Raw genomic sequence first — 23,518 nt, 5'->3', positions numbered from 1 at the left:
AAGGAAATAAAACCCCACAGGATGAACCTGTTCTCACTGAGAAAATGTTTCACTATGGGCCACATTACGCAGACAGCTGAAAGGAAATGATGTCACTCTTCAGATAAATACCAGACATGTATCCAATCTAGAAAATGCCTATGAGTGGATATAACAACCAATAGCAGAAGGACATCATTTGCTGACAGCCTTACCAGACAGACATCCTCCATCTCACTCTCACTGTACTGTCAGGGGATGAGAGGACTATACAAGGTGACTTTGACTAAGTGCCTTGGGGTTTCACGAGAAAACGCCATTGACATTACATTAATTTCATGTCTCTTTTTTAACTGACTTAGTGCCACAGAGCCCTGTACAGCAGGGGGAAAAAAAATGAGAAAGACATTTTGCTTTGGTTTCAAGGCAAAGGCAGCGGGGATCCAGAGGCCAGAAAGACAATACTGACAAATTGGCGACACGATGCACTACCAACTGTGTCCTGATTGAAAAACTCATTCAGTGGAAGCACGAGACGTTCCCTTAACAGAGGAGGGACGTTAGTCAAAAACTTTCCACTACACTTTAAGTGCAGATTTGATAGTAAGTGTGTTTCTGGAAGAGTGGTGGTACCACTGCTACAGCAAACGAGAAGGAGAGGAAGAGAGGGACAGTCCGACAATGAGAAGGACGACAGTATGACTGTGTTAACTATGTGGAAAGATGTAAGGGAAACAAGACTAAAAGAAGCACCCCACGCCCATCCCATCCCACCTCTGTGGTAGTGTGCGGCAGCAGCGTTGTAACATAATTACTGCAGGGACACATCTATTCCCAATGATCCATTTGCGTCAGTCAGGTTTTCAAGCCCAGCCAATGAATGGATTCTCAGTTTCTCAAGGATAAAGAGATGACCCTCGCCTAACAGTTATATCCATTTCATGTAGAAAAGCTACTCTCCTCCTCAAGGTAAATCCCCTGATGCATGTTTGAGTGAAACTTTTATGAACAAAGAAAATTATGATAACTTCCTCGATGCAAGGGTAGGGTGGAAAATTATGTCTCATTAAAAATGAATGTGCTTGACAACTGAGAAATTAGACATACAGTTGCTATAGTGCCCGACTAACCGCAGTTTTTGCCTCCAAAGATGTTATATTACAATGATGTTGCACACTTGAGTATTTGGGCTTGTGTATTAATTTCTCCTAAAATTATGAGCAGCCTTTGAAAGGTAATAACACTCATCATGTTATGATAATATTTGTTTCTTCAATCTTATAATCTTAGATAGTTAGTGAATACAAGTCACTAAGACTGTGTTTGAGTCACGCTCTTTTCAGTTATTATTAGTTTCTTTCTGATATTTTCTATTTCAATACATTTAGGAAAAAGATCAAAGTTGTTTTCAACTTAACATCCAAAGAAAAAAACGCTAAGAATTATAGTCAAATGATGTGAATTATGTGGTTTATGTGATTTGTTGGGTTCCTCGCTGTAAAAAAACACTTAAAAATGACTGTTGTATTTGGTGCTGTATAAATAAAGTTGAACTGAATTGAATTGTGATGTACACAGCAGATTCAGCAGATTTGGTGTTGTGCTGCTGTTGATGATATGAGATAATCCATATATATTGTATTTCAAAAAAGCCTACTTTCACTCTCTCCAAATGGTGAATTTTCTAAATGGTTTTGATTTCAAACATTTAGAAAATCTAAGAATTCATTGATTTTCACTTGAAGTAATGCACATGTCTTCACTATGTTGGTCTAATCCAGTTCGGTTGTTAACAGTCTTTCGCAGCACTTGACGATGACTCCTTCATTAGCGAGAAGTGTGTTGGTGTAACGAAGCATCTACACCCTAGAGGACACCGGTTGAAAACTACTGGTCTGATCTGGCACATGTGTTGATTAAGAAAAAACTAAAATGTGAAAGCAGACAACACCAAATGGTTTTAGTTTCACTCATTGATTTCCAGGTTTATTCAAGGATAAACAACTTGGTGACAGCAAAACTAAGGAACCAAAGCTGCTTGTATTTAGAGTTAAATCTGCAAATTATTTAAATAAATGACTTTTCCATTGTTAATTTTACCGAGTACCACGTCATTAACATGTTTCTAATTGATAAGAGAACAGTGTTTTTGAATGTACCTCATAGAGAAGCAACATTGTGACTCAGAAAACTTCATCATTACATTAACCTCTTAACCCTTCCAAATTATTCATAATGAGCCAATTAACAAGAAGCCTTGGTATATCTATAAAATGTAACTGACAGAGTAATAGCAAACTACTCGCTTCATGTTAACCCTGTTGCTTTAACAAATTATGTCTCTGAGCAAAAGCCCTCCATCAACAGCATTCCTTATGACAGTGTGTCACTTTAACAAGTCAGTGTCTTGACATGGCACAACATCAGTTCAGCACTCGCTGTGGATGAATACTGTGTCACACTGGAGTCTCGCTGATGAAGTTACATGTCACACATCGAAGTCAGTATTTCTCCATTTTCGCTGTTTATTATTTCCAATTGCTCGTTCTTCCCTCTGTTTTCATAACAGTTAAACACACAAACACATTTGCACAAACAAAAAGTAATGCATGCACGGTCCTAGAGGTTTATACATTTGCATTGAATTACAGTGTGACGCTGCGGTCTGATCTGGTATGATGGCATGTGTCCATTTGCATGGTTGTCGATCACAAGATGGACTTCTCACCAGGGAACAATAATAATGCCAACCCCATAGGGAGTACCAGTCCCCCACTCTGCCAGGAACCCTGCGAGCTGTGTTAAGTGTCATGGCAGCCCTTTGATGTTGCACAGGCCCCAACTCAGAAATGGTAAACAGCAGAGATGAACCAAGATCTTCCTCCAGGGGGAATTCACAGTGTAAGGATATTAGGAACGTTATGCATAATGTGTCTCAGCAGCAGTGCATATTCACCCAACCTCAACACGCCTTTTCTAAACACTGAAAACCCAGATTAGACACAGAACTTCTAGATATCCGATGCTCCCCCAATGTTAGAAATGGGCAGGCTGATTAAACTAAATAAATAGTGAGTGCTTTGGAAAAACAACAGATTCCGATGCACATACATGTTGCAGGAATTGTTTATGAGCATAGTCACTATATGCCGTCAGAGAGAACTGGCTCTTAATGGAATTTTTTTTTTCTTAAAAAAAGCTCAGAATAAATATTTGATTTTCTCTTCCCATTTTTATCTTCCACTCGATGCCTCTTTCCCACAGTGTTCCATTACATAAAAGGTTTATGCAATCTGAGGAGTGAGGATGGCCATGACTCATAATAACAGTGAGGGGGGCTAGCTAAAGTAGCGATATTTTTTTCTTTTTTTTTTTTTTTTACATCATTTTAAGTTATCGAAATAGTTTTAAGATGAGCTAACAATGATCAATTGATCTTTTGATTTTCATTTTGAATAGTCCAGAGTGTTCATCGTATCCTTTGTGAACAATATGTTTAGGAGTAAATTATCCATGTACGTGTGCCAGGTAGTCCATGATTTCTTTATTATTGATTCGTAATTTAAACTGAGAACAATCTGAGATATGAGGGGTGATTCTGTGTGATAATTATGTATTGACAGCAATTAACAACATTCACTGTGTAAATAACCTATTGGGGACTTCTGCAGCTCCAGCTCACTGTTCCTCCCAAATCAGATGATGTGAGTTAGCTGTCACATGAACAGTGTGTGCAAACACTGAGGGAGGGAGGGGGAGAGAGGGAGAGAGAGAGAGAGAGAGAGAGAGAGAGACCCACTGGCCCTGCTGCTGTTCGCCTCTCCAGGATTCACAAAAGATTCCTGGAGAGGCTCTGGTCCTGAGTCCCTGCCTCTGATAGCTAATAGCCTCTGGTCCTGAGTCCCTGAGCCAGCAGCCCATGATGAATCCCCCCCCCCCCCCCAATCACCACACACGCTATGAACACTCCTGGCAGTTGGTCCGATGAACGAGGTCCAGGGGAGGAGGGAAACAAAGTGAAGAACAACACAGTCTGACATGAATACAGGATGGCAACAGCTCACTGGTGGAAACACTACACCATTTTCACCTAGATCTGCAGCCCACAGCACACAGATGGAAAGTGGACTGGGAGGAAGGGAGAGGACAGACGGGCAGACGCACAAACAGCGGGCAGACTCAACACCTCACTCACAATCACAGTCACACTATAGAGAGCTGGGATCTGGGGACTGGAGATGCAAAGACAATCATTTCTGATTGCCCTGGATTCAAAGCCACTGGCTTTAACTGAAATACGGGGGGAGGGGGGGGGGGGGGGTGTATTCCTAATTTAACACAATTTTACCCTTTAAAACATCCTCTGAAATGTTAAATCACAAAGATGATGGCAGTTATTTCTTGTCAATTCTTTAACTTGCCCTAAAGACAAAAAACACATTTTCACCACACTCGATATGCACACAGAACAAAACACACAAATAAACATATTCAGTCAGTTGCACGGCTGTTACTGAACTTGTGCTCCAAACAACAAAGAACATGCATAAGGCCTTGCAGTGCCGAGGGAGGAAGCCAACTTTGAACTGTAAGTCAGAGCCCCGCTGTGGTCGGAGCAGCCGGGTCACTTCCCTTCCCTGTTCATATGACCAATGTGTGCTGCAGAATAATGGGAGGAATCACCCCCCCCCCCCCCCCCCCTCCCAGCTGTCCTGGTTCACAGGGCTTCTCAGACAGACAGAAAAACAAGGATATTGCAGAGCGGGCCTCCTTCCTGCAGCTCAGTACCAGACCAGCTGCAGGAGATCCAACAATTCCTACCAGCAGCTACCGGACTGTTAGTCAATGGCCCTGATGTGTGAACTGTGACATCCATACTCACAGCTGTAATTACTGCACAAGCCATTGATAAACATTTTTCCATGCATTCTGCTTCTCGCTATCTTGGGTAACATAATGGGAGACTGGATTAAATGGCGATAAAGGCTGTAACTGAAGCTTCAAATAGCCTATTTTAGCACTCTGTAACGACGGAGTAAAGCACTTCATCACGCTGCGACTCCGAAGAAAGTTTGCTTTGCATGCTGTTCAATTGTTTGTCTGTTGATGATGCTTCTATTTAATCGACTCCACACAAAGCCAGAGAAGTTAAATCTCCAGTGAGAGATGCTTCTTAACATCCACGGAAGAGCATCAGTGGGGTTGATACAGTGGGGTATATTAGCAATCATATGAGATCTTTTGATCTAGTAAATTATATTATAATATATTCCTTTGATTTTTTTTTTTTCACAGGCTCATTAAAATGCAGTTAAAATGCAATTCAGCAAAGAGATGTCTTTCTTAACTTCATTTTTGCTTTATACATGATTTAACTTTATGATATTGTCACAATATTGTGCAGCAACATCACTCCCTTAATATTAGCAGACCAATGTCTGTTTGAGGACAACAACACAAAAATAGGACAAACTGTGAAAAAGAGTCACCAAACCACAGAACAAACACATTTTTGGCTTATGTGTCCTACATGTGGCTCACTCACATCAGGTGATGGGTGTGTGTGTGTTTTGCTTATGGTCCAGGAAACTTAAAGAGAGGGGAGGAGTCGCCTTAAAGGTGCAAAAATATTGGACTTGAAAAAGTCATCACCTTTGCTCCACTGCATGTTTGCAATTTGTCCTATCAAACAACACAGTATGTGTTTGTTTTTCTTATGCTCATTAAGAAAAGTAGGAATTGGCAACTTTATACGACGGCCTCCAGCTGACGGGGCATGAATCCACGTTTGAAATTTACAAATAAAACCTTCGAAATACAGTAAGGATACCACGGTGGCTCGAGTGGCCGTCAACGCGTAATTCCAAAGAACTGTTTGTACTCCCAATCACAGTCGGCGTGCAGTGTGAATGTGGAGAGACACACAGGGTCGGATCACTGCCGGCTGACAGTAGATTCAAAGTGCGACTGTGTTTGAGGATCTTCCTGCTGGGGCCTCCTGTGTGGCCCAGGTTGAAGAGGTGACGAGACCTCCAGCCTTGCCTTGTTTGAAAGAGCGGGGGAGACAGGAAAAGACGGTGCGGCCTTAAGCTGCTCTGCCCCGCTCAGCAACACATGTGCTGAGTGAGCCAAACAGGGTGGCTTACCACCAGAGGTCTCAGTCAAGGGCAGGACAGTTGAAAGGTCACTGCTGGCTGTCTTGCTATACAAACAGTACCTCAGCGAGTAATGCTTGCCCCCTCTGAGCTTACATCAGGCTGTTATAGGGCCTAAACAATTACTGGAGATTATGAGGACAGTTTCTCAGTGCCGGTGCAACGTGGTGATCTAATTAGACGGCCATGTGCTTTTATAGCAGTCACTGCGGAGGATCTTGGTTAAAGTATACTGTGAAAAAGGCATATTGTGGGGTAAACACCCTTATCTGTTGACTTCATGGCATCAACAGATAGATTCCAATATAGTCCATAAAAAGATTTAACTCTCTCATGATGAGGAAATCAAATTCAACAATAAGTGAGTGCTTCTGCCCCCTTTTCCAAGATAACATCAACTTTTGATGGTGTTTAATATAACTATGGGTGTGTTTGACAGCACTGACAAGTTTATGTGTGACACACCAGTGAATCTTGTCTTTGGACGGTCGTATTGCGTAAGATCTGCTCACAAACATAACGACCCCAGAATGTTGGCTGTCCTGCTTTCTGTTAGTCTTTGAATTTTCTAGATTTCATAAATGGTCTATGAGTAGTACCGGTAGATATAAGAAGTGCATGTGTTAAATCCTCTCAAGCACAACAGGGTAGAAATAAGAAGGTTGAAAGTTTTTAGAAATCCAAAATGAATCATTTCTCACCAGACAATAAAGTCTCTGTTGACAATCCTTCGCTGCAAGTTCAGTCATACTTATAATCACAGCGTATGAACGTCCTGTTTAATATGAGAGCCCGAGGCAAACAACACACTGAGCAGGGGCCAGAATATGAACCTCTGCCCCCCCCCCCCCCCCCCCCCTTACTGTGACGTACGAATAACCCTCTGTGGCCTCAGCAATCTCCATATCGAAATCCATAGAAGAGATCAAATAAACCAATAGAAAAAAATAGAACAATAACAGAACAATTTTGAAAGACGTGTCTTTAACCTGAAAACCAAATCACCTAAAGTACATTTTAAGCTAAGCATATTGTTCAACGACAGAAAAATACATCTATATGTCTGACCAATCATTTAGATGAAACGTTATTATTTAACAAAAAAAAAAAAGTCAGCTCTTTTCCTTCAGTGTCCAGTGAACAGTCGACAGCTAACTGCAGTCTAAAACATTATCTGCCAGGCTCAAGATTCTGCATCCAACCTCCAGGTCTCACAGGGGGATGCTGGAATCTCCATATTGATGATGGAGCGCCAATAAACAATGAATCATGTTACTAAGATGCTCAACAAAGAAAAGCTTGAACAGTTTTCCGTATGCTGCCGACCCTTGGTATACCTGATGTTTTCTTTTCGTAGATAACTGCTTGAAATATATACTATTTAGAGTATGTTTAGTTTTCGCAATAAATAGGTTAATGTGTTCAGGTGCTAAAAATACAAATAGACTTTTCATTTCATTAAATTAACCTTAAGAAAAAATATATAATTATTTGAGAGGAGAGTCTGACACACAAATCGTCAGTAAATACATACAGAGATTTCTCTTTTGTACCTTGCTGTGATTCATAGCCTGATAAACCATCCAAAACATTGGCAGCTAATTGTCACTTTCCAATCAAGCTCTGAACAGATGTTAAAGGTATTTTTTTTATTTGTTTTTGCAAAATACAATTATATGAACCCAAGATCATGGAAAATATTTTATAAAAATATATAGCAATCCTATTATATTGTATAGTATTGTAATATCCATAAATGTCTTAAATTTCTTCTAAATCTGCAGTATAAAAGAACATCTTGGCTTACAAACAATCAAAGAAACACTATCCTCTTTATTGGACCAAGAACGTTCTGCTTCTAGCTCTTATTTTTCATTCAATGCATCCCTGGCTTTCAGCTCTCTGGTGTTTTTGTCCTCCTTGGAAAAATGTCCTGGGAGGAGGAGAGTGGAGGAGAAAGACTTTCACTCAGTGATTCAGAGGCATCGTGTAAACGCCAGCATTCTCTTTCTGACAACCAGCGTTAATTGCAGATCCGACTCGCCCACACACTCCACATTTCTCCTGGAAGGAGAAGCTGAGACACTGAGATTGAAGTGGGATGAGGAGTGCAGCAAAAGATGCTGCAGCTGCCCATTCCTCGCACCATCACCACCTCTCATTTCTGCCTTTTCACCGAGAACTTGTGCTGAGACGCTAACAAGCACTTACACACGTTTACAGAGACATGCAGGGGCTCACAAACATAACATACAACAAGGCTAAAACATTTAATAAACAGTGGTAGTCACTGTGGAACATCAGCCATCTATCATGCAACACTACATCATCCGAGCCTTGATTAAATGACACGGGGTGGAATCTAATAGTCATATTATCAAACATCTCTGCCTGTTTGTGTAATGGCTGAGGCAGAACATTCGGGGTCCCTGAGGTTAGAGCAACAGTTCAACATATGCATCAGAAAGACTTTTACGATGGCTCTATCTGTGCTCCACGTTCATTCCTTTGACTAATATGGAACATAAATTGTTAAAACGGCATTCATATCAGCACTATGAAAGAATCTCTCATCCACACATTAGACATAAGAGCTCACGTGATGTGGATCATGAGCAACAAGGTCCATTACTGGTGAGGCCCGGGGCAGCACACAAGCTAATGACTGCAGATTGGAGGGTGCTTTAATGCTTTGCTTTAGAAATCTCTGGCAACCAGCTGGTAATGTAACATGCACGCTGCCATAATAACGGCGACATAGGAAGAACAGTGACAAATGCGAGTAAGCTTTAATACTCCCGCAACAACGAGTGATCCATACAGGATTTCTGTTACAAGGAAATTAGTATGGCTTCCAACCAGATAAGTGAGAAATGTACTGTAAGCTGTAAAGGTCAAGGCAAAGTCATAATTTTGTATGTATTTAAGTCAACAAACATGCACTACACAGATGTTGAGGATGCTTATACATAGTTGTTTTTCATAACTGCGCCAACACAATAAGTAGAAATACACTTTTATTTGTAGAGATTGTTAACATGATTCAATAGATTATATTCATACCAGCATAGACTTGTAAAACAAAACGTGACTTGAATGCAATTTTACTTTGTTCGTTTTCTGTTGCAGCTGAATAAAATACTACTTTATGTACAATATTAATGAGGTATGTAGGCTGTGGGCATACACTAGAAACATTTGAGAAGGTCAGGTTACTCTTAGCCAATTCCCACTCTGGCCAGAGGTTAAGGTCACCGGAGTGCCAGAGACTCAAAGAAACATCAGACAGGAAAGCGCTGCCGTTAAACAGCCTGTACAGCAAAGGCACATGCACTCTGATCTGTCCTGCTCTTATTTTATTTTAATTTATAAAAAGTGAGACACTCATTTAATCTGACATACCAAAAAGAAAGACCTCACTTTTCAGAGTTTACGCAACCTTACCTCTTTACATTTCTTAACTATTTAAAAATAAATATATTTGGTAAAGTCTCTTAACTTTACTTTTATTCCTAAAATAAGGCACAGAAATAAGCGTTTTAACACACATGACAATATAGTTGTTTATCGTTTCACAATATAACGGCCTCTTTTGCGCGCACACTCACAAGTCAAAGTACATGCATAAGAATTATTTACAAAGCGTTCTTGTGTTTTTCATCAACAGAACAATATGGGAACATGCAATTTGTGGATGGCAGTCTTGTATTACCACGATACTGTCACTGTGTGTGAGCTGGCCTGCAGTTGTTGCTGTGATGGATCAACAGTGTTATTATACACACACTGATTACTATTTTGGCCGAGCAATGCGCCTGTTTTACAAAGTGCAGCTTAACGTTACACTCTTGGGATGACACGAGAAAACTCCGAGGGAGCTTTTCAATAATCAAAATCGGTAATCCGGCCACAGTGCGGCGCGCAAAGTACAACTTAATAGCGACGTACGACGAATCCTGTAAAACTTTCCCACAATTGACAGATATCAACAGCGCGCGTCAGGCGGCACCCTCGACCCTGAAGCTCGGACGAAAGCGCACGAATAATTCCCTGTCACTCACGGCAAATGACACGACAACACTTCGACATTGCGTACAGTCTCCGAAAAAGCAGCGTTTGCCCCGGGAGAAGACAGATAAAGAGTTGATCGAGCGTCTCCCAAATCCACTCTACGTCTCCCTCTTGCGCCCCTCCACTCTCACTCCCCGACTGTAGCGACAGTGGCGCTGCCACTCTCCGCAACATTGTTTCTATTTCCGTTACTCACCTTTACTCCCAAGTCAGCCGCTGTATATAGACACTCTATATCGGTGACTCCAGTGGATAAACGTAATTTCGGTTCACATTTACGCGCCGACTGCTATTTTAGGGGGAGCTGACAAACTCAGAAAAGCCAGTCTCCCTCTTGTCAGTGAGAGACTCCTCCCCTTATCTGACGAACGCTCTCTCTCTCTCTCTCTCTCTCTCTCTCTCTCTCTCTCTCTCTCTCTCTCTCTCTCTCTCTCTCTCTCTCTCTCTCTCTCTCTCTCTCTCTCTCTCTCTCTCTCTCTCTCTCTCTCGCGGACACGCGACACCAAAGTTAAAACATGTATTACAACTGAGAAAAGTCTCACAAATGAAAAATAGAAGAATTCTATAAGTCACAGTCAAAGGGGGCTGAGTTAGTGAACAAGGTAAAACAAACAACAACTGCTATGTAGGTTGTCTTTTTCGTCTGTATTGTTTAGCTTTAGTTAAGTTTCATAACACTATTTTGCCAGAATAACACCTTTCCCCCACAAAAATAGCCTTAGAATGAAGTGTGAAAACAGATTACCCAGGAAAAAAGCGAGTCTTAAACCAAGAAAGAAATAAGAGTTAAAGTGTTTTCTTTTTTTGGTATTTGGACAGTGACTTTCCAAAACTGCTGGGCGCAGCCTCATCACGTTAGATACTACATTTGACGTCATATCGCTAAGACAACAGCGCAGGAATTCAGTTTGAAGGACACTTTCATCGACCAATGAAAACCTGTCGCGACTCTGAAGCAGCCAATCAGAGGCGTTTGGGGCGGGCGCGAGTGTGCCTCGCTTTGGAGCGTGTCACGTGTATGAGCAGGATTAGAGGAGGCATGGTGATTGGCCCGTCCGGCTGTTTGTACTGGCGTTTGGAGGCAGGTGCGAAAGAAAACCAGCACAATTATCATGTTTTCCTGTAATTATACGGTTAATAATGATTAGGTAAACAAGTGACCCGGTTTAGGCTTCATGCAGAGCGGCATGGGAAGGAATGGAGCAGCCATCATTCAGAAGATTGACGATTGTGCTTTCTGTTGTGCTCCATTTATTAAATATAATGCACTGCTTTTTGGGTTGTTGGTTTTTTTTTTTTTTTGCTGAGGCTCATGCACCATCATCAACATACTGCTTTCATAAATTTATAATAATTGTATGACTTGTTAACACTGGCATTTCGTGTGAAGCCTTTTGGCTTTAATGCTTAATGTCTGTGTAATGCAGAGCAGCGCCATTGACCCATGTTTATGGAGAATTGCACGATTAGCCACATAACCAAGTATATGGAAGATTATTTAAAAAAATCAGTAACTACATAATATGCATCTATAAAACACACTGGTGATCAAAAATTATAAAGATTCAAATAACCACTTTCTCTTAATTTAATAAAAACTATACAGGTCTACAGGTTACTTCAGGAAAATCAAATGGAGGCAGGTGATTTGATTTAAAATCATAAGAGATTCACATTTTGTTTTTGTACCCTCATGTGGCTTTTAGACAGCTTGAAACCAGGATAGGTACCAATTGGAAAGGCACCACTTCCCAGTATATGACAAAATGCCACATGGCCACTTCTACCTGCTGTCATGGTACAGAAGAGACAAGCAAACTCCTTATTTGACTATATTACATTGATAACACAATATTTTAGTGTTCTGGAATAGACAGACAATTTGTAAAAATGGTAAATGCATTTCACTTATGTAGCGCTTTTCCACTGATTAAGCAGCCCTCTAAGTGCTTTACATCTTTTGGATTCAGTGTCTTACTCAATGATATTGTGACATGTGGACAGGTCGAGATTCACAACTTCAGCAGTCTCAATATGCTCTACAAAATTGGTCTTTTGCACCCATTTGCTCACACGCTCACATACATCAATGGTGAGATCTGGCATGCAGCGAGCTTGCACACCATTGGGAGAATGGTGGGGTTCAGTGTCTTGCCCAAGGACTATTCAGTTAATGTGTAATAAATGTCTCTTTCTATTACTTTTTCATTTTGATTGAAGGATTTTAGTGTGACATAAGTTATCCAGAAATCATTTGACTGCACAAAGTCACCAGATTAACACAATTAAACATACAATTGATGGGGTTTAGGGTTATTTCAGAAATACACTTAACTGTCAAAACAATGTGGTGTCTTTGGAACTGTTGGGTTTTATATTCGATAAAACAAAACTAATTTCAGTATTTGAAAGATAAAATTGTACTAAGAACAACAATATCAAACAGACAGGAATTCTGCCTTTTAGTTTGGAAAACATCTGCAGAGATTAAATTGTCATTGTAGCCATTGTAATCTCTGCTAATCAACAGTAACAACATAATACTCGTGTCAATTGTGTGTAAAATGTCATTTTGAAATATAAAAATAAATAAAAATCTGTCTACTAAACCAAAATGACAGCTGTGTTTGATTTATGTTGCCCTCCCATCTGCCTCCAACACAAACACCAGTACTCCACATGTTTCGCAATTACTTTGTGGAAAAATCAGCCTTTCTTGTTGGTCATTTGTGGAGTCTTGTCTTTTCTATTATTTTTTTATCTTTAGCGCAATAAGGGGGAGGTTCTCAATGTAGTTAGATATTCATTTGATCATTATGTACTAAATGACTTTTTTTTCCCCAAATCAATCTAGTTTATTCTCCTCAAATGTACTTGATGTCTCACTTTTCAAAGATTGTTATATGAATTTAAATAGACATGCATTACAGATATTGATGGTGCATCATGTTAATATTTCCATAAATAGGCAACATTTGATGATCATTCGAAACCTAATTTGGTCTGGAGTGCATCAAATTGGCATAACAAGAAAACTACGTTCAAAAACAAAGAATTGATTGTAGCTGTTTTCATTGCCTCACTGTGATGTGCCATTGTGCAATGTAATAATAGAAGAGCAAATAGAAACACAAGCTTAAACACTCCCCTGCTGTTTTCTCTAAGTTGTTTTGTTTTAATCAGTTTCACTCTGTTGTGTTTCTTTATGAGTTTGGGATGATTCCTGCAGATGACAGTGTAGATCCAAGTTGCTCTCAGTCTCCATAGCAGCAGTTTTGTGTCAACATGCACTCCACTCATCCTCCCAAACTAACGCCAGCAACAACAAAAAAGTCACACTAGCCAAAACAGAGCAAACATCAAGGTAACACTCTGCATCAGCTTGTTTCTACGATTCTCTTGAACATGCCACAGCTGGAAACAATATGATATGGTACATGTGTCAAGATTACTTCTCAAATCCACATAATCATAGTGCAAAGGTTTCAAAGTCACTGGGCATCACATTTCATTTTGCAACACGTGTGAGTACTCTAAACCTTTTGTAACACCTGCATCTCACCTGTTGATGTTGTACAAACAGAACCCGCTGTTCCGATCTTCACCTTTATTCCTGCCCATACTGACTTTCTTTATCTCTTCCTTTTGCTCCGTCTACAACTCTTCCTGTTCTTTCTGCTGCAACAGTGTCACGCTGCCCATTGATTTACCTCAAAGCCAGACCAGCTGGCTTTGGATGCTTCCCTCCGAGCCCTGTGAGGCCCGTCCTCACACCCTGTTCTTCCTCTTGTCCCTTTGTCTCTCTGCCGGCAGAGAGCATGGGGGGGGGCAGCGGTTTGACGAGAAGGACCCCAGATGGACATAGACATGTCGGGCATGCGTTATGTGATGGGGCCTGGCTCAGGGCTCTGAGAGCCAGACACAGCTGTCAGTCATAACTCCAGAAGGTGTTGAGGATTCTTTGTGGCTCTCTCAGAAGGCCAATAGAGGAGTTGTCGAAAAATCTGTTTACGCACGGGCCCGCTTTGAGAGAACACATCCAAGTTCATGAGTGAGTTTTAAATGTCGTCTGGTTTCATAATCGCCATTGTAAAACCCATGACTCATGTCCCATGGATCAAGTACGCATTTCTCACTCATTTCATTTGTATACACACAAAACTTTGTCTTGTCAAATTAAGGGGGAAAATCTTACATGTATGATAGAGTAAGTGATGTATTACAACCAGCTGCAGGGACGCGCCAAATAATGGTTTGTTCCAGCAGGGCTTTTGATGCCGACAGCTGGCATTTCCAACATTACACCAGACCACAAATAGACCCAGACACTCTTTCTCTCCAATTAAAAAATGCATGCTGCAAGCTTTATTAGGCTGTACAAGTCAAGTTTGATCTACAGTAAGATAGCGAGGAAAGAAATAGATGTTTATTTTGTAAATGAGAAAGGCACAAACAGATCACTGAGTCACGCAATTTTTCGAGACGGCAGTCTGAACACCGATCTCTGAAATAACATTTCATTATCTGAAGCTCATTAAAGCAACTTTTTTTTTTTTTTTTTTGAAAAGCCCCTCAACACTCCTCACCACTCACTGGTCCCACAGTTGCTGCACACGACACTTTCAGTCATGTGGCACAAACTGCCAGCAAATGCCACGTCAAATCTGTCCATAACTAACCTAAATAATAAACTGTTTATGATGTGCTGTGCAGTGAACTCTCATATTGTCTCCAATCACTTTGTCATAGAAATGTGTGAGAAAATGACACCACTATATTGTATGTACTGAAAATTGTAAAGCATTTACATCTTCTACAGAATTATTAATAGAATAGTTTTGACTTGATTTGATTTAATTGACAATCTAAAGGTAGGACAATTCTCCTCTATGAATGACTTATTGCATTTGTGGTGGAAAAGTCTTCCAACAAAGTCGTATCTGAGTAGACCACTGCAACATGTTAGATAATAAAGATCAAGGTCTAAAAATACACTGTGTCTCACAGTCTAACAGTCTTCTCTCATTACCCGATGTAATTAAAAGTAACCAAGGCCTTCCTGCTTGAAATAGCACACAACTGTTAATAGGAAGGAGTGACACTTGAAATAAAACACCTCAAGGTATAAGTTTGTTGCGAAAACTGAAGCGGATAACGTAGTGTTCGGAGTACTTCAATAAATGTTTGTCAGGAGAAAAGCTGCCCCGTTTGATTCAATGGCCAAATGGAGTCAAATATTATACTTTTTGTGTATAAATCATAACGTTGCAGGTCGACTCTATTTGCTATACAGATTTAATGACGGGAATGACATCGCAAGAGGTTTGTGATGTTTTTCCGCTTGTTATGTCTCACTTCAGCACAACTTTGACACTTTGCAGAAGGTTTTGTTGAGCGTCTCTGCTCCTCCTGAGGCACAGAATGACAGCACACAAAGGTCCCTGTGATGAGCTGGTGATCCCTCTTGAGATTCCCATTCTCTTGGGTTTTTTTTAATGTATTCATCTCTGTTTATCACCCTACTGGATGCTTATCAACTGCAAGGGGGGGGAGTATCTCAAAAATCCATCGTTGCTTGTTTGCTTGATGAGTGCCTTTTTTTTTTCCTCCAGTAGACGTACAAAGATCCAGATGATAACATAAGTTCTTTAATTATCTGCAATATTCACATGAGTCTATAGCTCCATTTATAAAATGTAGTCTCCATTGTACCGAGCTCATTAAAAATTGAACAAGGTCAGGAAGTAAATTATTCATTTTGTCCCTAATTCCAAGTATTATTAAATTAATCACCTGGTACAACTCAAATAATTCATTGTGTCATAAGTTGCCGGCTGATTTGAGCAAGTTTCAATATGCAAACGTGCATCTTTGCATCTTTCCACATGCGTTATATAGAACAAGACACCATTTCCATTTCTCCCCCCTTTTTTCTTCAAAATTAAAACCAGCAGATATTTTCTTTGGCTACATCAAAATGGAACTCATTCACATTCACATATACTTCCTTGGTTTTTAGGTGATAAATCTTTGATGTTATGTGAGTCCAAACGATCATTTTGTACTTAGGAATTTCACTGTTGGCTAATTTCACAGATTTTCTGACTTGACGATTGCATCATAAGCAAAAACGTGTGCAAGCGTGTCTGTGTACGTGTTAGTTTCTGACATCTCCAATGCCAGTGAGCAGGTGCCATCACTTCTCATTCCCACCATTTACGGTGAAAAGACATGTTGAGGACGAGCTGGATCAAGGGAGTCTGCAAAAGGGAATGTGTGGGAGAAACCACTTTATATTTCTGCCTCTCAGCCAGTTCTCCTTGGCATTTTGGTTATGATTACACATCAAGCTAAAGCTACTGTGATTCAGATTGTCAGACTATGTCACAAAAAAAAAAAAAAACGGAGTATATCTAAATGTACCGTGACTGTACTCTACCTGAAAGCAACAATTTTTTTAAATGGTGTTTTTAACTTCGTTTTCACATGACACTTAAAATATGTTATATTGTGCATCATTTCAGACATGTTTGCATTCACAGACGTTCTATTATTATATTTTATGACTTGCTGCTCCACTGCTGCAATGCTGAAAAAACGAATTAGCACAGTTTCACATCATCTCACAATGCTTCATTGCTGCTGCATTGATTTCTGAGAACCTACCCTATCACACATTTGTAGGTAGTAGGTGCCCAATTCTCTCTAAGCATTATGACTCACACCAGGCATAGAGCAGCTATCCAGCTCTAATCCACAAGAGATAATTTGGTATTCATGTTTTACAAATGTGCTTGAGAGAAATCCCTAAATCTTTTTTGGCAAGTGCAGTCGAGAAAGTCGTGCAAGCATGTCATCCACCATGAAAAGGCAGCGGCACCGTTGAGCAAAGCGAGGCTTTGTCTCCTGAATTCAGCCCCCAAGACGTTGCCATCATCAGCCTTCTTTGTTGCAGACTTTGTCTTTCCAGTATTTTACTGGTCTCTCAAAGGTAAATAGAGGCTTGACTCAGTGGGTCACATGCAGTTTTCCTACAACAGGTAATAAATTTGCGTGTCAGGCCTGCGCGTCACAGATTAAACATGCTTTGTTTAGGATGATTTATGAGTGCAATGTCGTGCTGGGCGCACTTGGCTGTGAGGAGCTGTGGGCTTGATGGTGGTGAGGGTGTAGCAGGTGGGGCGGTGGGTTGGTGAGTGTCAGATTTGTCTTACAGGAAGACTGATCTGTAGCTGCTCCGAGGGTGCCCACTGCAACACACACCTCTGTCATTAATCACACACAGCCTCGGAGTACAGAGTGCTTTGTCTTCTCCTCCTCTCACACCAGTGCAGCAAGCTGTCACCATCCCGAGAAAAGCTTGCTTCAGAACAACTATCAAGAAGTACAAGACCCCGCCTGAACCCTCTGAAGCTGCAGGATATGGATGTGTTCTCACGGAGAAAGATGTAAAGTCGCAACACTAAAACAGGACCCCCGCGCTCGTTATCCTCGCAGTGAAGCAGCTGTTGCACGCCAGTATCTCGACCGCCCATGAAAGTGTACCAAACCTAAGATACTAAACCGTGCTATTCTTGTACTCGTCCTCCTGCAGAGAAGGTTACCTGAATATACAGGATTAAGATCACTCACTGTCCTTATGAAGAAACAGCTGATTCAGCGAGTAGCACAGCTAAAAGCATGTTGACTTATACTCCAAATACAGCTGACTGCTGATGCCCCACTTTCTACTAATCGCACTCGCGCTCACTATTCAGATGCCAAATTCATGTAAATAATCACAGCAGGAATGGTATTAACTCCAGGATCTACTTTGAGGATGATTAGCTGATTTCTTACTGGAAGCATTAAATAATATTGCACTGCCATTTCCCTCTACAGTAATTGTATTCAACCCCAGTATTTACTCATGGTGGCAAGTAACAAAGTAATCAAGCACTTAAGTTGATTATACAGATCATTTTACTTGAGTACTTAATTTTCTCATTATTTTTTATACTCTGTACCAATGAATATAGTTATCAGTGCTATTGTTCTTTCATTCTGTCTCATTACCTGTTTCTACTTTTCCGTCAGGGGTGTACAAACTCTGTCCTGGAAGGCCGGCATCCTGCATGTTTTACTTCTCTCCCTGCTTCAGCATACCTGAATCTAATGATGACGTCATCACCAAGATTGTGAAAAAGCCCGATAACGAGCCCTTCATTGCAATCAGATGTGCTCCCACTGGGAGAGAGCTCAACCCTGCAGGACGCCCGCCCTCCAGGACCGAGCTTGGACACCCCGGCTCTACGTCGAAGGCTCGTCGTAAGAGACGAAGGAAAACAGAGAGTGGATGTCAACCAGCTTCCATACAGCTTCATCCAAATCCGGGTTGCAGGATACTTGAACTGATCCGACTGATTATGGATGAGGACAGATGAGTCACCAGGCTATCACAGGGCAAACAGAGAGACAGACAACCACACACTCACATGAACAACTATGGGAAATTTAGGGTTACCAATTCGCCTCGCATGCATGTCTTCTTGATTGTGGGAGGAAACCAGTGGGTCCAGAGGAAGTTCATGCACAGCTAAGAAGCCACATGGAAAAGCCTTCTGGCTGTGAGGTGAAAGCAAGAAAGAAAGAAAGAAAATGAAACTTGTCAAAACCTATATGTACAGTATTATAGTAAATAGGCCTTCACCTGAATGTCGTTGGCCAGTTAACTCTGTGAAGGTAAGTGCAATAAATGAGGACAAATAATGGCATTGTGCTAAAGCTCTCGAAGGCAGAAGATGTGCAATGATGTGTCTATGACTAAACATGTTATACCCAATGAAGGAATATCGAGGAAAGAGATGAAGAGGACTAGAAACCCGCTCATTATGCAGAACAAACTCAATATGAGCCATCAAAGATTTGCATTAGGTTAATATCGGTGCATTTTAATGTGTTTTTATGCTCCTTGAAACTGTGAAAATTTAATATCAAAATCTGTTTTCCTTGCAATGAAATATGGGTTAAAATTTCCCATCCACCCCAGGAATCTCATAAACAGTTAATTTCTGAATGTGACCCTCGGTGGTCAGGAAGGGGAATAACGATCTGTCAAAATAGAGCGCAGGTCCACAAAGCATGCTTTCACCGTGGAGAGCCAGATATGTGAAGTGCATAATTGCATGCACTGTTTAACATTTATTACATTCAGTACACCATTGCGGTTTGTTTATCAAAACATACCAGGCAAACAGAGTTAATGTGCCTAAGCAAATATTTGCAGCACTATATCAAATTCAGCTACCAAATTAAGAATATCAGAGGGGCCAAATAGGGTCGCGTGTGAAATAACAGAGTTGTTAGGCCATCCAGTGTTCCATACACAGATTGCCCTATCACACGAGTGGCTGAAGTGTTTGCACACAGAGCTTTGCCGCCTGCGGGCTTATATATCACACTGTGCCTTATTAAGAGCTTTTACAAAATCTGGCTTTCACCAGCCCCCCCTTCGTCACTACTCAGAGAGCAATAGTCTTCTGGACCTCGGTTTGTACACAGCACAGGCTAAATGCTTAGTCCCCATAAACAGATTGGGCCAGTGTACATGTGCATGATAGATAAAAAAGCACAAGAATGGAGATATTATAGCTGTGGCGTATGAAGTCTGAGCAGAATTGGTTTAAAGTGATATCCTTTTCCCTCTAAGTGGTGTAGGAGATCAGACACGTTCAGCGTTATTGGATGTCATGGCTTGATGTGATTGAGTTTTATTTTTCACCACATTGAACTGCCTGTTATGATGTGAGCCACAACATCCTTCACATTTCCCCCCTCAGCTTCTGAGTGTGACCCATATTCAAAACAGTTCTACCCTGTCGAAATACCATTTCTAACCAAATTGTACGGTAACGAGTTCTGATAACCATGAAGACAGTGCGGTATTAGTCCCATGATACAAGTTCAGCTGTCAGACAGACAAGCCATTTACTTTTATGCAAAAGTAATGAGCAGTGACCACTGACCCATAAATTAATTATCTCCAGCTGCACACTGACCCAATGAAATGACTTCACTGTAATCGTCAAAAGTTATGATGTGTGTCTGGGTGTAGCCTCGCTCTGTCCTACCCCTTTGGTCACCAAAATAGAGGACTCCATTTTATTATAGCATGCTGGGAATTCCCCACCATTTCCTCACACTGTTGACCTCCCACCCTCCATTGTATGTGGAAGGAGAAGGTCTGAGACCAGAGGCAGCCATGCGGCCCTGCCAGGCTGACGGATCGGCTCGTCGTGCCCTCTGCTACTCCTTCTGCACTGCGGCTCCATTGTTCTGCCCTCTCAGGTCGAGCCACAGGGCAACTCCTCACCATTGTGTCTGACAGACCTGCAACCTGATACCATGGCAGGAGGCGCCTGCCTGCTTCCCTGTGGAGCATCGATGCTGCATGTACTGTATATGTGCATGTGGGTGTGTCTGAGTGCATACCTTCATTTCTGACATTTACAATGAAGAACACAAAAAACTTTAAGCCTTAAAAAGCTTTTAGTGAAGGCGGGAAGTAATGAAGATCACGTACTGAGTGGCTGCAGTCTACTGTATATATATATTTTTACATGTAGTTATATGACCTTGCATATATAGAGCATTTCTACTGCTCTCACAGTCTCATCACACTCCACATGACCTATTTGCTCATTATCACACACCATCATCACACACAACATTGTCACAATGACAGAAACTTGTAGTTCAGTATCTTCCACAATGACACTTGTTATATGGGGTGATAGTCAATTCATTATATCTGTACTACTTTATTAGTTGGATTGCCTTAAATGAGATAGGCGAGAAGTATGCAAAAAAAATAAATACATTTTACTTATTATTTACTTTCTTACTTCTGTACAATACAACAATACAATTCTCACCAAAGGCTTTTTATCCCTCAATGTTTACTTAAATATGTGAGTATGTTTGCCAACTCTGCCTTGAAACATTCCTGCAGCTGCCGTAAATATGGTTTAGGATTTGATAATTGGGAGCAGTCACCTGTTAGCAGCCAACAGCAAGCAACTTTCTTCACTTGTGTGCTCATCACGTAGGAAACATGAGCATGATCCGGGAGCCACATACACAGGGACAAACCAAGCTTATGAGTCCTGACGCTCCTATTTTGAAGTGAACTACACAGCCGCAGTCACATCTTCACTGCAACAGGAGGAAGACTGACATCTTATCGCACCTCCACAGAGAAATGGAAAAACTGAGCCTGAAGAAGCCTATAGTGCAGACACAACACAACAGCCTATACACATCAAAGCAAGCCCCGACCAAGCTGAGCATGCCGTTGTGTGTCACTGAGGAATAGTCCTCTTTTTATGTAACACACAGATGATTAAAGAGTTCAACACAGCAAGCAGACTAATGACTCCACTGGGTTGCAGGGGAACTCAGGAGAGAAGAAGGCAGGGCCTCTGGAGAATTCTTGCTGAAACGGGGATAGGTTCTAAAATATACAAATTTATTCATCAGAAAGCAGTCTTTTTATGTCATCGAAGTGTACGTATGTGAGTGTGTGCAGGTGGCGGGGAGTAAATGTGGCAAGGAAGGTGGAGGAGGAGGAGGAGAGAGAGAGAGAGACGAGAGATGAGAGGGAGAAAGTCTGATAAGACATCAAGCAAACAGTAACAGCCACTGAAGAAAATGACAACTCCACCAGGGTGTTCACTTTCACTTTTCCTGCATCTTTGTTTTCTCCTAAATAGAATAATGGATGTTTGAAATAGTATTAATAAGTTATCGTGCACAACTTATAGGATCAAATTAACTTTTCGTTTGCTTTCTTCCCAGTTTATTAGACCCCGTCGTGGAAGCTGCAGCATGTGCGAACAAAGGAGTCAGGATTTGCTCTGTGACTCAGTGGACACCGCTGTGAGTCTCACTTGAGAGGTTACGAGGTGATGAATGCATTTGGCATCTTTCAGACAAAGTGCAGAAGTCATTTACAGTTATAACTGGAAGTGAGATTAATTACTACCACCTGGTGAGAAAGCACAACATACCAGAACACATGAAAAGAATAAGATTGAAATGGAATGTATTCCAAGTTAATTGGACTGTCAACTCTCACACATAGAAAGTGAAACTCATGGTATTAACGCTTTCGAGATCATAAACTGGATGTCATCTGTTTTTCAGCAACATATTTTAGTTGATGTTGTACTTTCACAGGAATCACACACAAAGATTTTCTTTTCGAGAACTGTTTGGACCCATATAGGCATTATGTGTTAATTAAAAGCCTTTAGTATGGAAATCTGCTGTCAGATCCGCTGCAACTGTTGTATCTATAACGCTTATGGGTTTGCGCTACAGTTTTGTTTGTTTTTTAAATTGAATTACATTTAATTGCCTCTCCCTGAAAAATATAAATTTTACACTCATTTAATTCCTTGAGCTGGGTGAGCTGGATTTAAATCGTTGTGAGACAGGTCAGTTTTACCTTACTGATGGTGTGTTGTTGCAATAGTAATCCTGATACCTGTACAGGTACGTTATTTTCTTTGCTGCGATAACTTTATAAGCCAGTTTTGCCATTGATTTTTATGAAACTGTTCTGGAATTTATCTCACTTGTCTCAGGGAAAGTTACAAACATTTTCTTTTATTGCTATTTTTTGGATGTAAGGTGTTTTCATCCTTTTTTTCATTCTTCCAGTGTTCATATAGATCATTAACAGTCATGGAAATGATGTGGTATAAACCTGTAATATCGCTATTTCAGCAGCAATATGCGAGAGACCAATTACTGTAATGAAATTAATAAAGTAGTTGCAGTTTTATTATGGATAGGTTGGGGATCTGCATTGTCCTTAATTCATGTCTTTTTCGTCTCTCTAGAACAGGTGTTACGCCAAGTTCTGCATGCTTCTAGAGAATTGCTACCGTATTGCAGGATGGCATGCAGTTGAACAAACTGGACTTTAATAATGACAAATTAAATCAAATATGCCAAAATAGATGTCTGCAACACCATTTCATATCGAACTAACTTTAGTAATGTAGATCTCAGTCATCTCAGAATAGATCAGTAAAATGTGAATTATTCTTTTTTTAATGAAAAATTGTCTCACTTTAGAAACACCCTTAAAATAAGATGCCAGTTTAATGCCAAATATTGTGTGTTTTTTTTTTTTCCATGGAGTTGATGGTGTTGCGATGTTCTATTTGTGTGTTTCTCCACATCACTCATCCATTTTCTAATCCTGTTTATCCTGTTCAGTCGCAGGAGACCTGAGCCGTCCCTGCACACAGCGGAGAAAAGGGAGA

General features: G+C 40.8%; 1 protein-coding gene across 9 annotated transcripts in view; it reads right to left on the bottom strand.

Moving 5' to 3' along the window:
• mef2aa (myocyte enhancer factor 2aa) overlaps window positions 1–14,016 on the bottom strand; it is a 63,199-nt gene extending 49,183 nt beyond the window's left edge. For 8 of the 9 annotated variants that reach the window (XM_080505153.1, XM_080505155.1, XM_080505159.1 and 5 more), the window contains exon 1: window positions 13,768–14,016. The gene's annotated coding sequence lies outside the window, so the exon portion shown is untranslated. Of the gene's footprint in view, window positions 1–10,401; window positions 10,542–13,767 lie in introns of those variants that run through there. The other variant, XM_080505154.1, reaches the window with a different exon arrangement.
• Between the last annotated feature and the right edge of the window lie 9,502 nt (window positions 14,017–23,518).

Source organism: Blennius ocellaris (assembly GCF_963422515.1).
Source record: "Blennius ocellaris genome assembly, chromosome: 11".
In the NCBI taxonomy this organism is placed as follows: domain Eukaryota; kingdom Metazoa; phylum Chordata; class Actinopteri; order Blenniiformes; family Blenniidae; genus Blennius; species Blennius ocellaris.
Note: the sequence above shows the minus strand (reverse complement) of the source record. Positions and strands in the feature narration are given on the sequence as shown.